At 43.8% G+C, this 21697-nt stretch overlaps 1 protein-coding gene across 3 annotated transcripts in view; it reads left to right on the plus strand.

Moving 5' to 3' along the window:
- Nucleotides 1–21507: 21507 nt before the first annotated feature.
- ABCA1 (ATP binding cassette subfamily A member 1) overlaps nt 21508–21697 on the plus strand; it is a 95442-nt gene continuing 95252 nt past the window's right edge. For all 3 annotated transcript variants that reach the window (XM_054002503.1, XM_054002504.1, XM_054002505.1), the window contains exon 1: nt 21508–21594. The gene's annotated coding sequence lies outside the window, so the exon portion shown is untranslated. The remainder of the gene's footprint in view (nt 21595–21697) is intronic.

Below are 21697 nucleotides of genomic sequence, written 5' to 3' on the forward strand. Positions count from 1 at the left end.
CCCCGCCGCTGTGACTCTTCCCGCCGCCGAGACTCTCCCCACCTCCGTTACAACCCCTACCTGCCTGTCTGCCATGGTGCCAGTGGCAGCAGCACCCCCCAACCCCACCGCCTCCTCTCCCCCGCTTCTCCCCTGCCTGCATTCCGAAGCGATGCATCCACCCACCCACCCTCAATGCCCCCCTAACAGCAGGCCCCCACACTCTGTCCAGTCTCCCTGCAAAAGCTCTGTCCACACCCCTGCAAAAGGTCGCTCCACACCCCTGCAAAAGGTCGCTTCAACACGCCCAAAAAAGCATAGAGCACCTCCTGACCACACCTCATCAGAGGACAGTGAGTCTGAATCTGACACAGACGAAATTGATCCATGGGCTTTAATTAAAATGGAAGCGACTCAGGCAGGAGATTGGGAACTAGCTCAGAGAATTACTGCCTTCCCAGTAAATTATATAAAGGGGAAAAGAGGGGGGGGCCACTACTGGAACAACGTGGGAACCTAACACAAATAAAGAATTGATACAACTACAAAATATAGCCAAAGAACATGGTAGAAGTTCACATATTTTCAGAAACTTCCTTGAAGTGCTTTTTTCGGCGCATTTTCTGGTCCCTCATGACCTTAAAAACATTGCCAACTGCCTTCTTTCCCCGGCAGAATATATACTATGGGAAAGACAGTGGAAAAGGCAATTAAAAACATTATCAGACACCTATGCTTAAGATGCAAATAAGCCAGATTTTACAGTCCAACAGTTGGCCAGAGAAGGGGATTTACAGAAACCCTCTGACCAAGCTAACACCTTACCTAAGGCAGCACTACAAGATTTGGCTATTGCAGCAAAAACCTCATTGCTTCTTACCCCAGATGACTCTATCCCTACCCAACACTTATCTAGTATTAAACAAGGAATAGATGAAAGTTTTATCAAGTTTGTAGACAGAATTAAATGCTCTGGAAAAACAGATAGAGAGCACAGAAGCAAGAAAAGAACTGTTGTGCAAGCTTGCTTTGTCAAATGCAAACAAACAATGTAAAACAATTCTGAGGGCTTTACCCTTGGATACAGAACCCACCATAGAGCAAATGGTGGAAAGCTGCACACGTCATCTGTCCACTGAAAACACAGTGGCCCAAGCAGTCTCTCAGGGTATTGCAGATGGAGTTTCTGGTGTGTATGCAGTAATAACTTCCAAAGACCAGGACCGCTGCTATTACTGTGGGGAATTTGGACATTTCACGAAGGACTGTCCAGACAGGTCACCTACCCGAAACCCCCGTAACACCTACCAAAGACCCCAGAACCAGCAGCGATACCAGCAGCGTTCGGGAAACTTCCAGCAGAGCACGGCCAGGCCCTACGCAAAGACAACAAATCAGAAGCCACCCAGATCCAGTCATGCGTCATCCCAGCAGATTCCAGGCCACGTGGAGAAGATCCAACCCACGGAGAGACACAAATGGGAACACGACGCCAGTAGGTAACTGCTTTATCCATTGACTTTAATAATAAGGATGTTTATCATGTTCCCACAGGCAAGCATGGGCCAAAAGTGGTCCTTTTAACATCTTAGAGGGGACACTCTCCATGGCCAAGGGAAATCTTTGTCATTCCAGAGGTACAAACAGTGCACCCAGGACAAGAAATCTCTGTTCAGCTGTGTTGCATGGACTTACCATTTTTTCTTTCAAAGGGAACTCCTATAGCACAAGCCTTTCTACTCCCAAAGAATCACAGGGAACAGCTTCCTCTCAATCTGACGTAATGTGGGCACAAGCTGTGGGATCAAGCAAGCCTACCATCGAGTGTGGTCTATCCTACAGAGGAGAAAAGTTCCACCTGCCAGGGATGCTGGACACCAGTGTGGACGTGACCATCATTGCTCGCTCGGAATGGCCAGCACACTGGGGACTACAACCAGTAGCAGGAATGATTTCAGGGATCGGTGGAGCCACAGTGTCCATGCGAAGCAAGCACAACATCCTCGTCGGAGGGCCGGAAGGCAAGCTGGCAACCATCTGCCCATTCGTGGTAAGAGCCCCCATCACCCTTTGGGGAAGGGATGTTCTATCCCAATGGGGGGCCTCCCTACGTATTCCTAGTCAGGATTTCTGACTGGGGCCACTGAGGAATGCGCACTACCAGATACCCCTCGGCTCACCTGGAAATGCCAAGACCCAATCTGGACTGACCAGTGGCCCCTCTCTAAAGTAAAACTGCACACACTACAAGCCCTTGTGGAAGAACAGCTCGCCAAAGGTCACATCGTTGAGACCACCAGTCCTTGGAATTCTCCAGTCTTTGTACTGCAAAAACCTGGGACGGACAGGTGGAGGCTCCTCCATGACCTTCGCAAAATTAATGTAGTACTTGAGGACATGGGCGCCCTTCCGCCTGGCCTGCCTTCACCATTGATGCTGCCCCGAGACTGGACACTTGCCATCATAGACATTAAGGACTGCTTCTTCAGCATTCCGCTGCACCCCCAGGACGCTCCATGGTTCGCTTTTTCTGTTCCCTCTCTTAACAGAGAGGCTCCACTCAAAAGATACCATTGGTTGTATCTCCCCCAAGCACTAAAAGTCTCACCCACCATATGCCAGTGGTACGTTGCTCACATCCTGTCTCCTGTTTGGAACTTATTTCCAGATGCAATCATCTACCACTATATGGATGATATCCTGGTCTGTGCATCAGAAAAAACTTACTTAGAAAAAGCAGTTAAAGGGACAATCGAAACCATAGAAAAAGCAGGGTTCGAGATCCGTGAGGACAAAATACAGTACACCAACCCATGGACTTATCTTGGATTCCTGATCTGAGAAAGGACAATCGTACCTCAGCAGCTTGCCATCCGAGACGACCCAAAAACCCTGAGAGACTTACACAGTCTGTGTGGATCCATCAACTGGGTACACCCCTTGCTAGGAATTACAACAGAGGACCTCACTCCTCTGTTCAACCTTCTTCGTGGCAACGAAGACCTAGACTCTCCACGCACGCTCACAACAGAAGCCCGAGACACCATCGCCAAGGTCCAAGAAGCCCTGTCTTCACACCAAGCCCATCGCTTCAAGCCCAAGCTGCCTTTCCAGTTCGTCATCCTCGGAAAAGCACCTCGGTTCTATGGACTGATCTTCCAATGGGATCTTCAACTCCCAGACCCTTTATTGATACTGGAATGGATCTTTACAAACAACCAACCTTCAAAGACAATTACTACCTTCCAGGAAATAATGGGAAATTTAATAAAAAAGGCCAGAACTCGCCTCCGCTCCCTTGCTGGGTGTGAGTTCACATGCATATATTTGCCACTAACCACTGGGGATCTGGAACATTCACTCCAGACCAATGAAAACCTCCAATTTGCCCTAGACAGCTATACAGGCCAAATTTCCATTCATGTCCCAAAACACAAACTTTTTAATGCAGTCTTTAATCTGACCCCAAAATTAGTCCAAAGTAAAACACCTCTCAAAGCTCTAACAATCTTTACAGATGGCTCAGGATCATCCCACAAATCTGTAATGACTTGGAAGGACCCTAAGACTCAAAATTGGGAGTCTGATATCCAAATAGTGGAGGGATCTCCGCAGATTGCAGAATTAGCAGCAGTTGTCAGAGCCTTTGAGAAATTCAAAGACGAACCTTTTAATCTGGTCACAGATTCTGCATATGTCGCAGGTATAGCTATGAGAGCAGAACACGCGCTTCTCAAAGAGGTTTCCAATCCAAAGTTACATCAATTGATTTTGGCATTAACACATTTAATCTCTCACCGAAAGAAACCTTACCATGTAATGCATGTGAGGTCGCACAGTGATCTCCCAGGTTTCGTCACAGAAGGGAATAGGAAAACGGACGCATTGGCCATGGCAATAGAAACTGCTAACGTTCCTGACATTCTTGCCCAGGCAAAGTTGTCACATGCATTCTACCATCAAAATGTACCTGCCCTTATTAGAATGTTCAAGCTTCCAAAAGATCAAGCAAAAGCTATTGTCGCCACATGCCCAAACTGTCAAAATTACCAGATATCCTCAATGGGGACAGGAGTCAACCCCTGAGGACTGAACAGCTGCCAGCTGTGGCAGACGGACGTAACTCACTTTACACCTTTTGGAAGGTCAAAATATGTGCATGTATCGGTCGACACGTTTTCGGGAGCAATATTTGCATCAGCTCATCCAGGAGAAACTACACAGCACACCATAAAGCACTTCCTCCTTGCATTCGCCACCCTGGGAGTACCGAAACAAATCAAAACAGACAATGGACCTGCCTATACCTCTCGAAAATTAAGAGAGTTTTTCAGTGAATGGGGAATAGAACACAAGAGAGGCATACCAGCAAATCCCACAGGACAATCAATCATGGAAAGGACACATCAAACCCTCAAAAGAGTCCTCAATCAGCAGCAAAGAGAGACAAAAATCATATCTCCAGTTGAGAGACTTTGCAAGGCTCTCTACGTCATCAATTTTCTAAATGGTACAACATCAGAGCTTGACCCGCCAATACTTCGCCACTTTGCAAATACCACCCAAGTAAAGCTCACTGAGAAACCACCAGTGCTAGTGAAGGACCTGGAAATACATCAAATTTCTGGGCCTTTCCAGCTGATTACTTGGGGTAGAGGGTATGCATGTGTTCTACTACCATCGGGTCCAAGATGGTACCCAGGAAAAAACATAAAGCCATACCTAGGCACTGCAAACACAACTCCCACAAACAGTAACAAGAATTCTCCGGAGTCAAATACAAGACCTCCTCAAAATCAGACAAGTTCTGCCTGGAGACGAAGGCGTCGCCGAATGTCCACATAAAGAAGAAAAGACCATCCCATTACGTGACAGCAGACAAAACAGAAAGTGGAAAAACATTCTGCTGTAGCAGTTAAGCCATAAGCTAGAAACAACCTGAACACAAATTGTTCTCTGAATGAGATGTTATTAACTTTGTTTACCCTAAAAAACCCTATTGCTTTCCCTTCCTAACTTGTTAACTCTTACCAAAAACCTCTAACCTTACACCCACTCACCCATCCTTAGCTTATAGAAAGAAAAAAGAAAAAAGAAAAAAGAAAAAAAAAAAAAAAAAAGGGGGGGAGGGAAGGAAAGGAGGAAAGGAACAAGCGAGAAAACCCTCTCCTACCACCATGAAGATAACAAATGTTGCTTATATTCCCTATCAGAAGCCACATCCTTATCCAAAGATGAAAATTATCTCCATCGGTGCTGTCCTCACCACTGCCTGGATGTTCTTCAACATACAGTATGCCTATGGTTGGATTAGCCCACAGCCTAGCCACAATGTTTGGGTAACCTTGGTGAAAACATTAAAACAGGATAACATGTGCTTATCCATGGGAAGCCTTGATAACCCATTTTCCACATGTTTAGTAGGGATTCCATTCATAGCAGATGATTGGCCCGCCTACAATTCAGAGCTTCTCCGCACCACAGGTAAGAGACCCAACATGGTAGATACTTGGGACGAGTGGACAAAAATGTTGCCCAATGCTCAAGAGGAACCCCAAGAATTGGACCTGTTGGAGTCCTCCAAGGCAACATACTGCGTCAAATTTTACTTTAGACATCCAAAGAGCAATTGGCCAGAAATTGACCAGACAAAAAACACATACAGAAAGGATGTATCACCCATTAATAAAGCCTGTAACTATCCTGATTGGTGCAATTACACCACTTGGGTGATCTCTGTATCCTCTCTCTACCCCAAAGTATTATCCAAGGGAATGTTTCTCATCTGTGGTGACAGAGTATGGGCTGGGATTCCCTCCTGCCTTCAGGGAGGTCCCTGTAGCCTTGGAAAACTTTCCACCCTCACTCCAAATATTACCTTGTTATATAATTGGAAAAAAAGAAAGCGAATTAAAATGCCACAAAAGATCCTACACAGAATTTGATGAAAATTGCAATCCAAAACTGTACGATTGGAATAAAACAAAAAGGATTGCAGTCTCCCTATTCCTACCCTGGGTAGCTGCAGCTAAAGCTCTTGGGGAAATAAATCACTTAGGGTGCTGGCTCAGCAAGCAAGCCAATGCTACCTCTGCCGCCCTAAGCGATCTTTTAAAGGAAGAAGAAACCACGAGACATGCATCACTTCAAAATCGAGCAGCGATCGACTTCCTACTGCTAGCCCACGGACATGGCTGCGAAGACTTTGAAGGGATGTGTTGTTTCAACCTCTCTTCACACTCGGAATCCATCCACGCAAACATCCAGAAGTTGAAGGAACTTGTGAAGGACTTAAAAGTAGAAAACAACCCAGACTGGGTTAATGACATTTTCGGTCAATGGGGATTAACGGGATGGGTTGCATCTTTGGTTAAGGGAATTTTGTGGATTTTCGTTGTAATTGTCATTGTGTTAACTATGTTCTCATGCCTTGTCCACTGTTTCAAAAGAACTATAGGACATGCATTTTTACTAAATACAGAAAGTGGAGTTGTAGCAGTCAGAGGCCCTGCAAGGCCTCCATGGTGGTCACTAGCCTAAGATAAGAAATGTAGAGTCATGATGAGTGGAACAGAGCTGCCCCTCTTCTGCACATCAGACCCCTGTTATCTCTCTGTAAGGCTATAGGTCGTATGCTCCTCGACCTCAGCCATAGGACAAATCCTGATCCCTCAATAGCCTATATAAACCCATACCATTGCCCAGTTCAGATGGAAGAGCTGTCACTGGAACCCTTTGCAGAAGCTGCCAATAAAGACATCTCTGCAGAACTCCACACAGCCTTCACCTCTCTCCTTCCCTGCGTCTGCTGAGGCACTTTGCGAGCACAGAGCTGAAATCACTAAGAGCTGAAATCACTAAGAGCTGAAATCACTCCACAAGTGCTTGCAAGGTAGCCTGCAGCTCAGAGCTAGCCGGAAGGCCCAGGCAGGCTGCGCCTCATCAGCACAGTGCTATCCGGGACACCTACGGCGGTTGCTGCCCCGGGGGCCAGACGGACCCCCGGGGAACACCAAGCCGTAAGAGGATGTCATTTTTATGTGGCAGAAGGAAGCTTTTCATTTAGATCAGTTTGACAGAAAAGTTTGCAAAGGTTTTCCCTTTTAATACATATATGTGAGGCACAGGTTCTCTAATGCAGACCCATATAGTAGTATTGCAGCTGATGAAACTGTTACTTCCAATTAGAAGAAAATACTGTCATTTTGATGCATGAATATATGAAAGGCTGATATGAAGTTTACCAGTGGTTTAGCAACTGAACTTGAACTTCATTTTGCAGGAAAGATAAAGGTTGATTTTTGTCCTGTCATTTATTTGAGTTTATACAGAGCTGATCATAACTTGACTTTGTCTGTAGCTAGTCTCCATCGATATCACAGAATCACTTCTCTTATCCAGAGCAGTAGGGAGGAACTTGACTCAGAAGTGAGGGACAGTGATTTGTGAAGTGTCAGAAGTTGGGTCACTTTTGTGTTGCTCTCCAGCCCCCCTCTCCTATTCTGGTTGCATTCAGTCTCTGTTTCATAGCTATCCACAGAGCCAAGCCGGTCAGTGCATCTTAAAGAAAGGAGAAAAGCCTGCCATCTGCTCGGTACCACTGCTGCCAAAACTCCACAGAATACAAACAGCAAGTCAGAGCTTAGCTGCCGGCAGCTTCCATCCACTTAGGAGGTGCCAGGGACTGTAAGTGGAAAGATGCAAACACAAAAACTGGATGTCTGCAAATCAGTCCCAGGAACAAAAAGCTGGAAGAACCAGTGTTTTCAGAGTCTCAGTAAAGTATAGGTAAAATACGTGTATGCAGGATTTTCATGTAGTTGTGAAAACTCAGAATGTGTAACGGAATATGTAGTTTAGTGCAATGTGTGTTACTATTGATATTTGAAGACACAGGTTAAAAACAAGAGTTTGCTTCACAGAAGATTCTGAGCTGGAATGGAAGGGATCCACAGGGATCATCAAGTCCAACTCTTCTAAGTAAATGGCCCATATGGGGATTGGACCCACAATTTTTTTTGTTATTACCACTGCACCATACTCTACCTAAGTGAACTAATCTTAGGGTCAGTTGCTGTTTTCCATAAAAACAGCCTTACTTTTTCTTCACCAGCTGTCCTCAGTGAACAATTTAGGTGTCCAAGACTACATGTTCTCAAATCTTAGACACATGCCAGAAAATTGGTCAGTGAGGATATTCTCTAGAATTTTAAGTGGCCAAGAACTGTGGAACTTAATTGATGAAGAGGCATGTTTAACTTCTATTAATTGCTAATACCAAAAAGATGAATTCCATACATCAAATTGGTTTTTTGTGCATGGCAGGTCAAATATCAAAACAGGGAGAGCATCTATGTACAGCACTGGATCATTCAAGTCTCCAGAATAAGTTCTAGTTGGTGGGGGAGCCAGTAAATCCTGTACTGCTGGAAAATTTTAACCTGAAACACAGTGGCTTGCATAAAGCTTTGATAGCAGTGACAGTAAGTGCCGTCGTGTCCACTCGGCAGCTGCTCGAGTGACCCAGCCAGGTGACACGGCAACGGTGGAAGGCACTCCCTTCGGTTCCCCACGGGGTTTTCCAGGAGTGCCTCCAGAAGGGCGAGTGGACGGCTATTCCACTGAAAGTTGAGGCTGACTCTCTTTGGGGGCGAATGTCAGGATTTTATTAGAAGCTCCAGGAGCGCCAACAAAACTCAACAGAAGCCAACCAACGAGAGCCCCGAGAGGCACCCTGCAACTGTTTATAAAGGGGGGAGTGGAAGGGGAGAACAACCAGTGGGGTAGAACTGGGGAGTGGCTCTCAAGGGGATGGACAGGGGTAACAACATATCAGGGGAAAGTAGGGGAGGGGTCCCTGGTCCTGATCCAATCACTTGACACCCCTGATGGAAGTTTCTAGGTGGTGGGAATAGGCTGCTGAGTGATGGACAGGGCACCAGGGAGGGGACACAGGAATGACTCAGCAGTTCTGCTGAGTCAAGGGGCAGGCTTAGGGAGGAGTGACAGGGGTTGAACCAAAGGGATATGGGGGGTAACAGGGACGAACCATTCTCAGAACATAGGCAACAACAACAGTATAAACAAACTTAATAAAACACAATACAACAAGTAAGCAGTAGATTTACTCTGACATTCCCAAGGTTATAGATACTGTGCAAAAGGAGAAGCTAACACAGAATTCCTGATTGCTGGTCGCCCTCCAAGCAGTTACACCATAGTTGGGATTTTTTTACTGTATATTTTCCTGTGAGAACAGGGCATGCAACCATGATGCCATATTCAGTTTGACACCTCCTCCAGCTCCCTTGTCGCAGTACGTGCAGCTGAGTGTGATTGTGATATAGCAGTGTGCAGGTGTACTTCATAGTTATGCTCTGTTCCTTTGCAGGGATTGTAACATGGAAAGACAGGGTGGGAAGAACCCTTAAGAAGTAATTTTTTTCCACCTTGTTTTTCCAAAGTAGGATCAACTAAACATAAACTTTTTCTAATAGAGTAGTTAGCCAAATTTTCTCAGAGCACAATGGTGAAAAATTGCCAAGGGTTGACTGAGGGAATTGAAGGTACACCAAAATAATGATAATAGTGTAAGTAAAGATGGATTCCTGTGTCCTACTGTCATTCTGCGGTAGGTTGCAGTCCATTTGTCACAGTGGCAGTCTTTAAGAAGGGCTCTAATCCAGCTGTAGCCTTCAGGGACACACCTTCACTGGGGCCAAAGTAGGTAAGCTGCTGAATGCATAGAGGATGCTCAGTTCTCCTTGAAAAATGACCCAAAGAAACTCTTGGGGAAAAAAAAATTATATATATATTTTTTTTTCCCCCCTCTGGAAGGAGTTTTTTCTTGTGTAGGCAGGGTCACACTGCATTCACCAATCACTGCTGTTTCTATGTGTCCACATGCAACAAGCTAATGAAGAACAAGCTAATTAGACAGAACTCATAAAAAACATCGGCAATTATTCTCTGAAAGCTCTGATCTGTGGCTGATACAAAAATGAAGAGTTTGTGCTTCTTGATGTGTTTCTCATTTGCTGTCTTATGTTCTTTCTGGCTCTTCCTAGATGTCGTGGTTTGACATGGAAGTGAATTTTTTCCAGGAAGTTGGGTCAAACCAATCAGTGGTCAGGTTTGGATATTGGCACCTGGAGTGACCACTGAAAGTATGAGAACACAGGGGGTTAAAAGCAAGAACTCCCAGGGGAACTGCCTCTTTTGGTTCCGGTCGTCAGAGAGTGCAGGCTCTCCCCTGCCCAGCCATCGGCTGGGTGGGGGAGGGGAAGCCACGTGGCCTTGTCCAGGTAGGCCGAGGGGCTGAGGGTCTGGAACCGAGCCAGCTCCTGTGGACGGAAGGGTGGAGAGAAGCGGAGATGCCTTTGTTCCCCCCCCCCCCCCCCAAAAGAGGGAAAGTGACCTGAAAGAGAGCCTGGCAGCACCTGGAAATTTGCTGGCAGAGGAGAAGGAGGGGGGGGGGATGATGTCCAGCGTGGGAGACGGAACTCTGGACCAAGATATCAGCCGTCCAGGGAGTCTGAACTTTTAACCCTTTCCAGGAAATGAGGGCTTTGTAAAATATTACTCCTCCTTGATTTGTAGTGGAAGAGAGACAGTCCGGGACCTGAGATGTTAGAAGAAGAAATATTTAGGTGGGAGGAGATGATGAAGTAGCTTTTGGCTGGACTTTTCTTGTTAGCCATGGACTGAACCAAAATCTCCTGCAATAGAGACTGCATTTTAGGGGGATGCAGTGGTGACCCAAGGAGACCTGCTTCAGCTTCTAACAGCACAGGAATGGCAAGAACAGAAGAAAGCTGAGGAGGGAATGGTGATGCCCTCTGTCTTCGGGAAGAAGATGATTTCTGTTCTTGGACCCTTGGCCCCAGGGGAAAATGGGGGGGACTGTAGTCCCAAGATGAGAAACTGAACTGTTGTATTTTTGGGTCCGTGGCAAAGCATCCTTAAAGGAGCCCTATGAGCAGTCTGTCCATGCACGGTGGTGAGAGCACTGTGACATGGAATGGAGAGTGTCACACTGGCAGATTTTCTCCAGGCGGTTGCCATGTGTGACAGGGAAACACAGGAGGTGGCAACTGTGTTTCCTGGGGGGGGTCTGTGGTGCAAGAGAGACTTCTCTCTCCCTTGATAGCTTGAGTATTGATTATCTGAAGGGTGGTAATTTGATCAGGAATCCCGGGTGATGTTTCATGGTGGGTGTTTTAGGAACTGGGAGGAGGAGGGGTGTTTTAAAAGGTCTTCATCCTGGATTTAGTTTGTGTTTTCTGTATTAGTAGTAGTTTAATAAAGTTTTTTTTCCCTTTGTTATTAAGCTTGGGCCTGCTCTGCTCTGTTCCTGATAACATCTCACAGCATTTATTTGGGGAAGATGCATTTTCATGGGGGCGCTGGCATTGTGCCAGTGTCAAACCATGACACTAGATTTTCTTGTTTGTTTTAAATTCCATTGAAACCGTGGCAGCAAGGGCAGTGGAAGGAAGGAACAAAGAAGGTGGAAAAGATCCTTTTATATCTGAGTTTAGGGTAAGAACTTTTTTGATTATTATTCTGTAGACAGCAGATTTTCATTGTTCATTTTTTTCATTCTTACTTTGCTGGAAAACCCATTTTCCATCTTTAGAGGCTAGTTTGGGGGACAGCAAAAACTGTCCCAGTTATTTCTACCACCTTTGTTCTATCCATGCAGCCTGACATTTCCCAGCTGTAATACCCTACAAATCACATTGTATATAAAATCATCATATATGATCTTATATGGGAATCTTATAGGAATCTATTCAGAGCACAGTATTATTATGCAGTGTTACATGCTTTTATGTCTAAACTGTAATTGCACAGGGAAGAATATTGCATAAGCTTTCCACTACCAGAGAGTTATTCATAATATATATGGAACATGTATAAATGGATCATTAATATTACCTTTGAACAGCACCCTAATCATTGAGTACAGTGTGTAGAAGACAAAAGAATGTGAGACATTGTGGCTCCAGAGTTGTAACTCTAGAGTGTCCCAAAGAAATTCTAGTGATTTTTGGTAGCTTCAAAGGTACTCATTTGTGAGAGGCTCATAAAATCTTTAACTGGAACTGAAAACAACATAGAGAAATGAAACCCCAGTGTCCAGACTCAAACATTTCCAAAGCAGTCTTGGAGATCAAGAGTGAAATTCTGAACCTGTAACTCTGAATGGATTTTTTGAAGTGGCAAAAATTCAAACAAGCGCTTAATTGAGGACTAAAATCACTTGGCAGCATTTAAAATCCAGCCTTAGTTTACTTTTCAGAGTCAGTGAACTGCTTTGCCTTTATGTGATAAAGGGACTGCAAAACATGCAGGTGAACTGCATAGGATCTTTTTATCCTGAGAGAAACACATTTAGCCCAATGAGTAGCAGGTTGAATCTGAAGAGTTTGAACTTCTGTGGAAGAAAATTGTGGATGATAAACATTTATTACAAATGAGAACCATTCTGTATTTTAACAGGAATCCGTGTAGCTTCTTGTCTTTTTATGACCAAAAAAGTGGTAATGGAATGGGGAAAAGAAAATGACTAATAAATAACCAGTTGGGCCTGAGTCAGCATGAAAGATACTCTATTAAAAACATCTGTATCTGAAGTTAAACTATTGAATTAACACCGTGACATAATGTTTTAAGGGTGCTAATGGAAAAAGATGCTTTTACAGAAATTAGATTATATACGTTTCATATATAGTTTCCTTGATCATATAACAGTATTAGTGACACTTGGATTCCAAAATTTGTCCTGGTAATATTTCCAGGACAATCAATCAATCCATTTCATTGATTTTAATAAAGAAAGTAAAATATGCCAAAACCAATAATATAGCTAATCTTGGGAGAGCTTTTTATGATGCCATACAAATAAAACTTGTATTGCATGTTTCTGTACGGTCTGCATCCCCTCCTTTTAACATTATATACCTAATTTTCTCATTCCTTCCATTCCTTTATATATCTCTTTTGAAAACTAATAGTTTTGGGCTGATTGCTAGGAGTGATTTTCACTGCATATTTCTTCCTGGCAGGCTATACTGATTCAGTAGATTACCCACCACTAAAGAGAAGTCATGGAAATCTTAGTCGAAAAGGTTGTCCCTGATCATAAACGCTTTTAGAAATATATAAATGCCAATACTAATGAGCAGCTCAGGAAGCAGCCTGGACAGACATCACAGAATACAGCAATTGTAATAAAATTCTTCCCTGAATGTGCAATAAGAAAGTGAACAAGTTTTTACAGCTATCAAGAAAAACAGACAGGTATCTCATTGCTCTGTAATTCTGATGAGGATAATGCTGAAGACATTGCTTTTCTCAAGGAAAAGAAAATATTTTAATGGCTGCATGGGAGAGCCCTGATCTAGTAGATCCTGACTTGAGGGAAAAAAAGACCAAATTATTTTTTTCCTTTTAAGGTAGTAGAGTCAGTAAAGATAGCTAAATCCTGTACAATTATGAGTGATACTCTGATGCTTAAGAAATGGAGGAAACAGCTGATATGAGAAATAAGAAACCCCAGAATTATTACTCTTTGTCTGTCTAGCATGCCCAGGAGCATGTGCAGCAGGAGAGAATGACTGTGTAAAGACATGAGGACAGGGAAATGGAGGCTGATTGTTTTGTCCTTCTCCGAACAGGGGCAGGTGAGAATATGCTGAAGCAGAAGCATCAAACTGACAAGGAGGTCTTCTAAAATGGAGAGAAACAGAAAGAACATCTTCCAAAGGAGGGATGGGATCTGGATACTTAAGTCGGTGAGTTTGGATGCTGAACAATCACAAGGCAGTATTTAACTTGAGCACATCATTGTATAAAGAGGGAAACTGACCAAAAATATAAAGGACATAGCTTAGGCACTGGAGCCTCTGTGGAAAGGCATGATAGATTATGAGTCCATCGAATCCCCTGGAAGTTTGCTGACATATTGACTAGTGTCTGCATAGACTCTGGCAACAACACTGGGGGCAGGTTAAAGACAGCAAGAGCATTAGTCTCTCCAACTACCTCATGAGATGCCATAGTAATGGATGGGAGGGGTGAGGGTGCACTAGGGAAGATTAAATTTGACTTCGTGCTTTTTCTGAAGATGCTAGAGTGAGAGTTAACAGACGCAGAGAGAGATACCTGTTCTTCATCTAATGACAAAATGAGCAGAAGCAGGAACTGGCTCATTATGAAGCCAAAAACAGGACTGTGTTGGCTGTCCTGGAGACAAGACTGTGTTTCCAGAGCAAGCTATCTACACCCAAGATCCAGTCCCAGATGCCTGCAAGCAGCTAAAAAATGTAGAGGTCAAACTGACTGCCTCAATAAAAGTGCAGGAAATATTCAGAAAGTGCAGATATTTCAATGGGCCAAAATATAACAGCTGGCAGAACTCAAAAGCTGCCTGATTTGTGCAACAAATATATGTACAACAACAGTGCCGAGCAAACCCCAATCTAGACAATCAAGTTGGAAAGGCGATCAAGAGAAAAAGAAATTAGGCTCTACAGAGCATACTGAAGGTCCCTAAATGTGGAATTTGACTGGCAGTTCTAAGCAGCTCTGGAAAAATCTGGATTTGAATCATTCTGCATTAGGGGTTATTCTTGATGTTTGAGGAAACTCAAGATTTGAAGTAACACCCCTAAGGCTCACTTTCTGACCATGTTTCTCCAGGTGTATAAAGAGAACAGAGGCAAAACCTTAGCCCTTCCTATGTAAAAAGCGAGTATAAAGGAGGTGTTTCTTGCCTCCTGGAAAGCAAATCTTTGCTTGTAAGAACTGACTCAGAAAAGCTCAGTAATGCAGAGCACTCATGAGCTCAGTAGAGGCAAGGAGATGGGAGAATAGGAGCATATGGTTTTGCCAACAGCAAGAAAGGATGACTCCTCCTTTGAGGACACTGTAGTTTACACTAGACAAGAGGCCTTTATCCTCCCTTCTTTTAAACACTGGCACAGGTTATACAGGTTGTACAGAGAAGATGCAGAGTCCTTCAGCTGAGGTATTCAGATGTCATCTGCAGACATTTCTGAATGACAGGCTCGAGGGGACCCTGCTGGGGCAAGGGAGGTCAGACTAGATGACATCCAGTGGGGCCTTCCAACCTGATTCATTTTGCAATTGTGTGAGATTATTCTGCTGTCAGAAGGTCTGAGGCACTCTTCCAGCCCCAAGAGGGATACAGTGTGAGCTGGGGAAGCTGCTGGACTGCTGGAGACCCTAAAAGCACAACTTTGCTTTTATGGAGGCCATGAGGCTCATTGGCCTGTGTATTGCAGCAAGACTAGGTAAAAACCTTCCAGGGCCTGAGGATGGTTTGCTCTGAGTGTAACTTTTAAGACCAGAGGTGAGGGACAGCACACTTTCCCTCATGGCCTCTGGTCATGCTGGTACTGAAGCAAGCAGTACGCTTACAGACTAGTTCCATCCTGTCTTTCCTTCTGGTTCACAGGCTGGTTTTGAACACATGATGTTGTATTTTCTTCCCTTCTGGAATGTCCTTATCTAGTGAAGGAAAACATCACTTCCTAAAACGTATCCCCTTGCTACTAAGATTTGCACTGAATGTTGTTGTCTGCAGCTCAAAAGCTGTGAGTGAAAGAAGTTTTGTTAATCGGGGACTAATTTTATCTCCATTTAAGTCTACAGTCAGCACATGCAGTCAAAATCCCAGGTGTATATCTCCACTGACTTAATTGGGCTACTCAAATCTATGCTGTTTATATAATAGGCTGAAACTTTTGTAGTAACAAACTCAGTGTGGGAGTCATTATCAGGAAAAAGTTGCATCGAGTTCCATAACAATTTATGAAGGATATTAAACAGACAATTTTTGAGGTTTTTTTTAATAGGTTTAGGTTTAAGAAACTAAAGTAATGCAGCTGATGCGGCATTACATTTGGCTGACCTCATGGAAGTTTTGCTAGTTGACCATTTTAACTTACATCTTAGGGGCTTAAGTTTGCATCCTGGATGATCCATGAAGATTCACCCATCAGTACCTAAACTGAGGTTGGATGAAAACATACTGCATACTTTTATTTGGCTTTCTTTGCATTTGATTAGGTTCTATATCTACTAGGCTTCAATGTTTTGTGATGAATTTTTTCTTCTTCGTTCCATGCACTGGTGATGTTATTAGCATATAAATTTATAATGGGAGATAAAGTGCAGAATTTTTGAAGCATTTCACATTGAACTTTAACATTCTGTATAGCTATCCATTTAGTCCCATGGCTGGCAAAGAAACCCTGGCTCACACAGGCCAGCATATCCCCATATCCCTGTCTGGCAATGCATATGTAATGCACATTGAAATATTTCCACAGTTGTTCTGTCTTGGGCTAATTTTTAGAAGATACACAATTGCACAGAGAAGGGTGAAACATTAAAAATACTTTTATGCTGCATGCCATTATGAAGTATACACCTGGAGAACTGAGAAGACCAAAAACTTCATATCGAATTAAAATTGCTACCTAATATAAACTTCCAGTATTTTAATTGGCAACTCTACATAGTTTTCTTGCTCCTCAAATTACAGGTTAGGTCCACAGTTGGAAAAATCAGTTTATTTCTGTCAAAGTCAAGGAATTTTTACCACCTAAGTACTTAGCTGTATGTATATTTTACATCTAAAAAGCAGTAATTTTGTTAACAGTGAGCTTCACAGCACCCTACTTTATATAGCTAACTGCAGATGGAATTTTACTCCTATTAATGTTAAGTGTTTGTGACAAATTACAAAGCAAGGCTTGTGATGATGGTCTCTCCTTAAAACAACATCAGTCATCTGGAAACAACCACATGAGAAATTGCTTTTAAATCACCCTTCTTAAACACAAGATAACATTAAGAAATGTTTCTAGTAATTGCTTAAACTGTGGCTTGCTCATATCTGAGCTACAATATATTTATATTTTATTTAAAGGACTTAGAACCATCTTATTAATGAGTGCTGCCAGTTTGAAGCCTATGTTTATCTTGAAAGATGGAGAGGATGAGCACAAGCTCTTTTGTCCCTGTCAGGCACTGGGACAGGCCTACAATATTCTTTGATTGGGAGGTAGCAACTTCCCAGATTCACTTCTTTGCATGGCACAGATAAGCACTTCAAAGCTTCCCCACTGCAGGGCAGAGCAAAGGATGTACTTAAACCTTCTGTTTCTTTGTAGGTGCAATAACTAAACAGCAACTCTCTTTCCTACTTTCTTCTGTAAATAGGAAGGGAAGAAAAGTGTGCATGGAAAGTTTCAGTAAACAGCATGTTGTAGCTGCTTGTACTCACTGGGCCATAAACCAGGCTGGAGTAACTAACACTCCCATGCTAGGTAATATAAATCAAATCTAGGATGTTCAGGGAGAGTCTAGGTTGCTATACAGTAATAACAATGCAATTACTTTTTTCTAAAAGTTAGGAAGCTGTTTCCAAGAAGACCTTATAAAATCTGTCACCATCCTATGACTCAGATATTTCAAACCAAGGGAAAGTAAACCAAGACAAAACAGAGGTTTAAAATACAGAATAATCTTCAGTGTGTGTCCCAAGATAAGAGTGAGGAATCTTGAAGCAATATTTCTGCAACAAGAATGCAAAGTAAAAAGAAGAGGTGAGCAAAGTTCTTTGAAAAGTAATTTTTTTTTAATGGAAGTATTGCTGATCTGCCGTCTTTTCTGCTTCTTTAATTTAGTCCAAACTAGATCATCTAGGGCTAAAAAGAACTTGGATTTCCAGATGAAATATCTTAAGAGCTGACAGCTATTAAACTGTGGTTTTCTTTATTGCTGAAACCTATCATAGAAACCTTTGGTTTATACCAAGACATTTCTTGGTGAGCTTGTCTAAGCCCACAGTCTTCTGTAGTATCCAGACATTAGGAAACATCAATCTTTCAGAGTTGACAATGTTGTGTTCTGCCTTGTAGAAGTTACAAGTACAAAGAAACAACTTCCTCCTCACTTCCTCCTGTGAGAACACAGCATGTTTTCCTATTTTCAGTTCCACCCCTTCATTCCACTACATAATGTCTTTTCCACGAACAGCAATTTACACGTCCTCTGACCTCTCAGTAATTGGTGCAGCAAACAGCCCCTTTGCCAGTCTGCAGCCCTCCCTTCCACCTAGCCTTGGACCCTACTGTGGGCTGCTTGTTCAAAGCCAATGTAATGAGAGAATGGGTTGAAGGAGAGGACTAGCTTTTGGAAAAAGGATCAGGTCTTATCTGAAAGTGCATGTCATGCAAACTGAATATTGGGCATAACTGGCAGGCCTTTAGTATTGGAAGCTACAAGGGAAGAGATCATGAACTCCTCTGTGCCAGTTACAGCTGCTGTCGGGTGTTTTGAAAGGGATGAAAACAACCCACTGCATGCCAAAACCTCAGCTAGGTGAAAGCAGCACATGGCACTTCTGCTCAAGCATATTTTAAAAAAGAGCAGCCCATAGGACAGGAGATATTGGAGGAAATGTGATATCTGAAAAATGGACAAAGTGGAGGAGACACATGGAAGGAAGAGACACCGTCTTGGAAAGAGCCGCACCATGCCAAAGAAGGGACACTCTGTAGGGATCTGTGGCACAGAGGACTCACTGTGAAAGAGTGGAATAGTAAGGCAAGAAGCAGTGGAGGAAAATGAGTAAGAAGCAAGCAACAGCAGAAAGAACCATTACAAACTGACCCAAACTGTCCACTTTGCCCAGTGCTTCACAGAAAGAACTGGGGAAAAGGGACTGATCATAACACCTATTTGAAAGCAAGGGATGTCGAGACCAGAAAGGGATAAGAGAGGTGCTTAACTTGAGCTTGGGAAGGAAGGAGAAAGGTCTTTCCCTAAGTGTTTGTTTATGTCTGCCTTTTTCCTCTCTGTATCTGAATCAGTAGTTGAAATTTTGTCTTAGCCATCAATACATTAAATTAAGCAGGAAGTCCCATGTGAGACTGCTTTGTCTGCAAAGACCTATCATACCTTCCGCAGGAGACAGAAGCCAGAATATTTGCTGTGCATGAAAGAGCTGGGAGGTACAAATGTCTTTAAGAAATCTATAGCAGTCATATGTGCTTGTCTGCCCTGAGATCTCAAACTATTCAAAAGTAAGAATAGTTATTCTTAGAAACTATTTGCAGTGTGGCCATTGACTTTGTACAGTTTACTCATTAGATCTAACTGTGCCCCTTCCTCTGTCATTCTTCTTGTACCATTTGCCACTGCTTGTTCCCACTGACCTCACATCACTGCCATGCCACAAGGAAAAGCAAAACTGGGGAAATGATATCCAGTGGTGCACAAGGATTTCCACCATCCTACAGGTATTTTAACAGAACAAAATAAATCAAATGCTCCATTCACTTCTCATAAACAGCTGTATATTAGCTGTCTTATTGGAAAATGTTGTTCAAATGTTTTAACTATTGGCACCAAGTCCCAGAATTTTGGGAATTCACACTTTCCTTAGAGGAACCTAGGTTTAAATACACATCAGTAGCAGAGCAATTGTCAGATCTTCAGTATTGACATAGCTGTTTCCACTGAAGTAAAATGACTATTTCTTTAAAAAATTCCATCCAATATAACCTCTCTTTCAAATTCCTTTTTATGTAGGATGAGGCATAACGCTTTGTTGGTTGTAAACTAAATGTGCTCTTTCTCCCTGTCTTCTGACTACCCATGCAGAAATTCTTTGTTTTAGAATTTAAAACTACAACCCAGCAATGTTTGGAAATGTGTAAAATGCAAAGCTCTAGCATATGGTGGAAAACACATAGCTGCATTTATACACTAAATAAAGTCCTTGTTTTTATTTCAATTTTACCACCAGATGAAGGTACAAACAGAATGAATCTGTTGAAGCCAGTGACATTATGTAGCAGTTACACTGGGGAAACTATGGTCAGAATCAGGAAGTTTTTTATTTTGTCCTGCCCTTAGCCCATTTGTGAGGTCTTGACACACAGGCACTGAGGGAAGGAGCTAGTTCATTTCACAGTGAAAATGAACATGTCATCTTTTATTCAGTGTAGAAGAGTCTGCATTATTAATTTGAATATTCACTGCTATCTATGATACTCCAGTGCATTGTCAGATTACAGTCTGCCTGAGCTCTCTGGAATTTGCTTTCAGGTATTTGTATTTCTGCGCCACTTGAAAAAATACCATGGTGGTAGTTTGAGCATGGAAATAAAAGCCAGGAAACCTGAAGATACAGTTCCCTCAGTAACCATGTGTCATCCAGATTGCTTACAGTAAGGCAAAGCATTAACAGCATGAACAAAAACATCAACCACTTCACTGCAGAAGAGAAATGGCAGTGCATTATGTCTCTAGAGGGAACCATAATTTAGAGTTGCCTGCCTTTTGTGCTTTACTTGTTTTCATTCACAGAACATGTTATGCCTTGAAACTGCACTGCTATACTTTCACAAATTGCACTGCATGATTTTAAAGGGTGCTTGACATGCAACAAGGGTTTGCATGATGAGTGATTTCTAGGGGAGGACTTCATGTTGGAGAACACCTTCAGCAACCAGACAATATTGCTAAGACCAAGCCATTTCTCTGGTAAACAAAACACACTATCATTCCCGGATTTTGTATTTGGAACAAGTCAGCTGCCTCACTGTGAACTGTCAAAAATAAACCGAGATTTGTTTTTATAAAATTTGTGAATAGCTGTAAATTTCTCCATAAACTGACACAACTGAATTCATCCTCATTTGTGCCTGTCTAAGTGTTACCTTTCACCGTTCCGTGCTTTTTTATTGCCATAAGTCACATGGAGTACAGGGCATCTGGTCCTGCTGAAGCTGTTTATTATTGATTGATTCCTTTTAGACCAACACTCTTGGGACACTCAGTACCTCTGCAGCTGTACAGCTGAGGACGGATCTGTGCCCAATTTGTACCGGCTCAGCTTAGGAGATGGGGGGAGCAGGCCTGGAGACACTCACAGCCGGTGGATGGCTGGAGCACACTCACTTCGCAGGTAACTGCGTGCCCGGGTTTCTGCTCTTTCTTCCCACGGTCCCCGAGAAGAGACGCCCTGGGGGCCGGCGCGGGAGGCAACCCGAGGGGCTGCGATGCTTCTCGACGCACCTGAGAGCGCGGAGTTTCACAAAAAGCAGGGAGTGCGGGTAACGCACCGAGCGCTGTCCCGCTGTGTGGCGCCGGGGCGGACATAGAGTTTGTTTTTGGCTGCACTGTGCACGCCCACATGCAAATCGCCACGCACTCCCCCACCCACCCAATAGCAGCCGCTGTCGAGGGAAAAGAAAAAAAAAGCGGGGGGCGGGGGGGTGCGCGGAGGACAGGAGAGGAGAAAAAGAAGAAAGGAAAGAGAAAAGGCGACAGCGAGAAGACCCCGGAGGGAGGAGAAAAGCAGTGTGCTGGGCGGCCCCGGCCGTGGAAGGGGCGGGCTGGCCCGCCGGGGGCAGCTCCGCGCCGCCCCTATAAAAGGCCCTGCGGGGCGGGGGCGCCTGGTAGTGGCAGCGGGGCCGGCGTCGGGGCCGGTAGCGGAGCTGGAGGGGATCGCGGTGCGGAGCAGGCAGCGGCTCCCCTCGGGACCGACGGCGGCTGCCGGCCGGGGAGGTAGGCGGCGTGGTGGGGAACGCATCCCGGGAAGCTGTCGGGGAGGCTTCCCACTTGTCCCCGCTCCTCCTGAAACGGGCGGCACAAAGCTAGAGGGAAAACG

Source organism: Vidua macroura, chromosome Z, assembly GCF_024509145.1.
Source record: "Vidua macroura isolate BioBank_ID:100142 chromosome Z, ASM2450914v1, whole genome shotgun sequence".
Taxonomy (NCBI): Eukaryota; Metazoa; Chordata; class Aves; order Passeriformes; family Viduidae; genus Vidua; species Vidua macroura.